This window comes from Silene latifolia, chromosome X (assembly GCF_048544455.1).
Source record: "Silene latifolia isolate original U9 population chromosome X, ASM4854445v1, whole genome shotgun sequence".
Classification (NCBI taxonomy): domain Eukaryota; kingdom Viridiplantae; phylum Streptophyta; class Magnoliopsida; order Caryophyllales; family Caryophyllaceae; genus Silene; species Silene latifolia.
In genome coordinates, this window is record NC_133537.1 from 70,960,310 (window position 1) to 70,966,068 (window position 5,759).

The 5,759-nt window shown below is 35.6% G+C and overlaps 1 long non-coding RNA gene across 2 annotated transcripts; it reads left to right on the plus strand.

Moving 5' to 3' along the window:
- The first annotated feature begins 1,418 nt into the window (after positions 1-1,418).
- LOC141621441 (uncharacterized) lies at positions 1,419-4,539 on the plus strand. 2 transcript variants are annotated; one of them, XR_012532330.1, is made up of 4 exons: positions 1,419-1,611; positions 1,711-1,778; positions 2,815-2,901; positions 4,342-4,539. It is a non-coding gene; the product is annotated as an uncharacterized LOC141621441 (long non-coding RNA). The 2 variants fall into 2 exon arrangements; XR_012532331.1 differs by lacking the exon at positions 2,815-2,901.
- Positions 4,540-5,759: the final 1,220 nt, after the last annotated feature.

Sequence of the window (5,759 nt, forward strand, 5' to 3'; positions counted from 1 at the left end):
GATTCATTTTTAAAAGTTTATGTCAATTCTGCAAACCTAACCTATTTTAAAGATTTGAAAATGAAAATTCGATTTAATTCTCTAATTGTTCTTTGAGTATAGACTTCTTTATCATGGTTTTGAGTTGCTAAACCTGAGATTTCTTTAAATTTTATCCAATTTCTATTAACCTTGATCTATTTATGACTTCTTTGTCAAAGTTTAATATTATATTTCCGGAATTTAACTCCCCTTTTAGTTTAAAGGTGAAACCTTTATTTCTACTTTGGCTTTTTGCAAAAGAACATTTGAGGAGATTACCTTTCCCTTATTTTGATTTTAACGTTGATCGGATGTTAGAACTAATTATTGGAAACGTTTGATAACTTGTTCTACGCTTGTCGGCGAATAGTATTTGTTTTAAATTTGTCTCTGACTTGGAAAGTTAGCTTTCTTGTGTGCGCGACAAGAGCATTTCCGTTCCATGAATGAGGCTTATATTTTTGAAAACTCTTCATTAATGTTTTTGAAGGTATTTTGATTTTTGATTTTTACAAATAATTTGCCTTTTGACCTTATCTTTGATTTGGAATGAGATGTTCTTGAATACGTAACGAGAACACTTCCGTTCCTCTGATGAGAGTCTGGTTCTGTCGGAAAATTTTATTTGAAACTTTTGAAAGAATTTTGATTCTTACGATAAATAACCTTTAAAATGTTTTGGTTACCGATTCCAATTTCAGTTTTATTTTCATAACCTTCCATTTATACTTTCAAGTTTCGAGGACGAAACTTTTTAAAAGATGGGGTGATTGTAACACCCCGTATTTTATTAAGTTGGATAAAATTCTTTTAATTGCTATTTTGAATTTAATTACATCATTTAACGATTTATATATATATGCTTAGCTAATTAATTAATTTAATCATAATTCGATACGTTAATTTTAATAATCATTAATAAGTTTATTTAAAGTTAGTTCGAGTTTATTGGAGTTAGTTCGGGTTTATTTATTTAATAATTTCCGTTCCTTTTACGAGTCCTTTATGAAAGTCGTCCCTTAGTGGATTCAAAATGGATTTAGGAAAAGTCATCCAATTAGCTATTTTGAGTTATTTTGCTAAGTTATCAAATTTCGTTAAACTCCGCTAATTTAGTAAAAATCGCTAATAATTCCGATTCAAGCTGATATCGTATTATTTCCGTTAACTAGCTGAGTTTATTTTATTTTCACTCATTAAATTTATTTATTATTAATTCCGTTTTATTACTGAAACTTTTACTAAAAACCGATTTTTATTAACTCGAGACGGTTTTAAAAACGAACGAAATTACTTAACGATGAAGTAACGTACGTATAATTAATAGCTAGCAAGCTAGCTGGTGTCTCATTATTATTATTATTATTATTTTATTGTTGTTGTTGTACCCCGACCCTACCCTCCTTCTTTTCCCTTCCTTTTCGTGAATCACCAGCAACAACAAAACAATAGCAATTGTTTCATCAACCAAAAACGACATCAACATCCACCATTTTCGTCACTTCAAACCTCAGATCCCGGCCCATTTCTCAACCAAATTCCGTAATTTTTGTACCATTCTCTTCCCCTTTCCTTCCTCCTCCTTTTAAGGTAAGAAAGTCTCCTTTTTGTAGTGGTTTCGTCTTTCGCCGTCTTATAAAAGTGTCGTCTTTTAGCTTCTTTATTCCGTTTTCTTGCCCTTTTATGAAGGATTCGAAGACCCGGGGTGAGGCTCGTGCCTTGTGGACCATTTATTCGAAAAATAAGGGGCGTTTAAGGTAACACGATTTTACCGATCCTAGTATTTTTATTATTATTCGGGGTTATATGTTTATTTGTTATTTATAATACTAGCTTTTATATGTTCTACTCCTAAACGATTTTATGGCGAGACAGGGGGCTTAGTTTCGTTTAATGGAGTGCCCAAGTTGACAGAAAGTGATATTTGGTGATAAGATTATTTAGTGTCATATATAGTCACATGAATGTTGGAGTACATATTCAAAATAGCTGTTGATTATCTTGCGTTTGGTGGGTTGTTTTCCAAGCTTCATATCGGAACCCAGCTAAGAGTATTTGGGTGTAAGTTTCGGGACTGTTTTAAGACGGAAAGTGGACTGTTTTGAGTCAATTTTTGCTGATAAAATGGTGCCTTTCGGGACTGTTTTTGGGGCGTAAGAGTGACTGGTATAACACGATTTTCTGGGTGGGAAATTCGACTGTTTTGAACTCGGCTTTGGAGCCGTTAAAGGGACTGAACTGGTCTCTGTTTTGATGGGTCTGATAAGTATTAACAATTATTTAAGTGTCGACGTCTCACGCTCCCAACTCTTCCAGGTTTGAGAATAGTGAACAAATTACTCCATGTCGCATTTAATATTAGAAATTACTGAATTACTACTATCGCTCGGAAAGATATCGCTTTGTATTATTAAATTTGGCTTAAACAGCTATCCCTTTGTATACGATTGATCTTTCCCCAGCTGTTTACATGTTTTCTTTTCAATGGGCTGAGTTGTGTTTGAAGTTATAAACCCGTCCTATGGACTGGTTGGTCACAGCTGATTTTGGGTTATAATGGTGGCTGTTTGGGGATCAAGGCGTGATTGCTGGCCTAGGCAGTGGCTTGGGTGAGTGCAGCCTTAGCCATAGGTGGCTGTTGAGGCGGAAATAGGGCTGCCCAAACGGTCCTTGAGTCGTGGTTATGGATTTCTTTAGGCGCCTAGTTTAGTTCATTTGAAATAATTATATTTCCGACTCATATTTTATATAATGATAATTCGTTAATATCGTCCTTTCACATAATTATTTTAGGTGACTCATATGTGGTTGAAGATGAAGAGTAATTTTGGGTTTTAGAAGCTTTCTCAAGTTTATTGCTTATCTCTTTGCTAGTTTAAGGTAACTATTCCGAGTTACTCGACGAATAAATGTCACATTAGTAGTTAATGTTGTGCTTGTTGTTTGTTAAGTGTTTAGGGATTGATAATGTGTTACTTTCGTTTTTCACATGATAGAAATTAGAAATAGCATGAGAATAATATAGCGATAATTGTAATGTTGGATGATTATGCCGAAAAATCGAGCCTTGGTCCCTTTGTGATTCGATTCGATGTCGGTCAATTGTGTGATTGGTCACCGCATAATTTAACCGTGCACTGTCGCAGGGCTGGGGTTGCGGGTAAAAATTTGGTTGGATGAAATTTTGAATGAATTAGATAATCGGCCTTTTTCTTGTTTTAGGCCATTTATTATATTTTTATTTCACATGTGTAGTTAATTGATTTAAGTAGCTTCTTATATTGTAGAAACGGCCCTAGATTCCCCGAAACCTTTAATATGGTTAATATTGTTAGAATTGGAAATTGGTATTGAATTCTTATTGAGGACACTGTTGGATTTGTATCTTTGAATAGACAATTATATAGCCTTTCACATGATAGAATGTTAGAATTCATGTTGGTAAGTGGGACTTTTTGCCCTCTTATGGTTAAGTGGGTGTCTTAATTGACTTGTGTGGTGAGTCGTGGGTGGTGTGGGCTAAAGTATTCAAGCTGGGACTAGCTGGGACTAGGTCCTAGGTGAGTATTTCGGCCTTCATCATAGATAGGTCTTTATAGTCTCTGACGAGTATATGTTCACTGCTTGATAGCCTTTGTGTTCCTGACTAGTGGATTTATATCCAAGTTGGGGCATGACCTCAGGTACTTATTTTGATAGTATGGGGTCAGCTTAAGTACTAGCCAACCCTTCGGTGGTGTCCTTAGGGTACTCACTTCACTTTGTTTTAAAAAAAGTTGTGGGTCTTGGGTGCGGTGGTGTGTATCCGCATGTCTAGGTCTGCGCAGATTTTAGGCTAGGGTTGTGTTGTCTCTTGGCCATGTTTTCTTAATAGTAACCGCTGAGCCAAGATACCGGTTCGATTACCTTCCCTACCTCGTGGTATAGACTCGAGTTACAAAGTGACTATTGACCGTACTAAGAACTTATGCCTGTCTTTGATATATTGCCCTTTCTTGTATGGTGATTCTATGAATCATAGAAGGTGAGATGCAAGCCGGCTATGATTGATAGAGTTTGGATTCCCGTGTGTTATTTGACTCACATGATAGTGTAGCTTGAGTCGGTCTAGTATTCACATGCTAGGACTATGTGTTGTTATATTGTTGTTCACATGATAAGCACGATTGTCTAGCATTTATATGCTAAGGCTATGTGTTATTCATATTCATATTCTTATGTTTACATGTTATATTAATTATGACATTTCGTGGCTGGGAGAACTCGGAGTTACTCCCCACTGACTGTGGCTTTCGTATTTGTATAAAATGCGAATGACAGGTAGGTGATGCATATATGGGGTACATGGACGAGCTAGCGAGCAAAGTAACCTTGGAACCTAGACTGGTTTTATTTCATTGTGACCCTTAAACCCTTTTTATGTCACATACATTTTAGGGACATATGTCTCCCTTTCTCATATTTGGTTTGTATAACTTTCTTTTCGCGACTTTAGCGATGTTTCATTCTTGAGATTTATTTTGGACCTTGCATGTTTGACACCTTCCCTTTTGGATATCTTTATAACAGGTTCAGGTTTTAAAAATTACAGGTTTTTACCCAATTGAACCTATTACAAACATATCCTGTCAGTTTTTCTGTAGAATTACGTGTTTACTTTTCCGCGATAAGTGAGGGTGTCACACTAAGACCGTGCTCTAAGCTTATTGACATCTACGTGCTTGATCAATCGACCACATAAGCTCGGATCCTTCTGAGTACCAGTCACGTTGCATGACCGGCCATTTTGACCAACTACACCTCAATTAATTAATCAATTTAATCTAAATCCTCTTACGAGGGAACTTTCTTCATACATTCGAGTCAACCAATCACTAAATGTACTTAGTTAATCTCGTTTCGTCAAACATGTAAGTCTGAGGGTGTAAATCCCATCTTTTATTATTGTATTTTATTTTTTGTACTAACTAATGTAAGATTTACGTGAAAAGTATACTTAAAACCGATTTCTAAAACCCTTTTGTTAAACTATTTTTACGGATTAACAGTAGGCAGGCGTCGAGAAGAAACGCAGCATCTGCTGCGCCTCTTCCAGAGGCTGCCGCAGTTCCTGCTTTTCTTCTTCTTCCTCGCCTCTTTGTTAGTTCGTTCCTTTTCCTTTGCTCTTTTTGTTTTCTTCTTATTCATTCTTATATAATAACTTTAATATGTATTCATAATAAATATATCGCTTTAATTCCGACTTAAATCCCTTATAATCAATATTTGCGGGTTTTCGTCATTAAATCAAACCCGTATTTTGGAGATTCGATTTGTTCATATCAAGTCTCTGGAATTCGACTTTTGTATATGCTTCCATCAGTTTATCACGTTTGTCTAATTCGTTTCGTCTCTATAAGTAACCCTAATTAATTTGTAATTAATTTCTAATTAGTCTTAATCCATTTTTAATTCATTTTAATTCATTTGTTTTTATCGCTTTTATGACGATTTCCTATGTAAATAATGCGATAAATCACTTTTATCCGAGTCAAGTATCAATAATCAACCATTAAACACACCAACGAACATTAACAATTCGCAGTTCTGACATCACAGCCAGAACTCACCTCAGGAACAGACGCAGTGACCACTGCGCCTCTTCCAAGAGACGCAGCATTGTTGCGCCTGTTCCAGGTTGATTTCTGTCTCTGAACTTCCGTTCTTGCTTTGACCTAATTCATTAGTTTACGTATTAA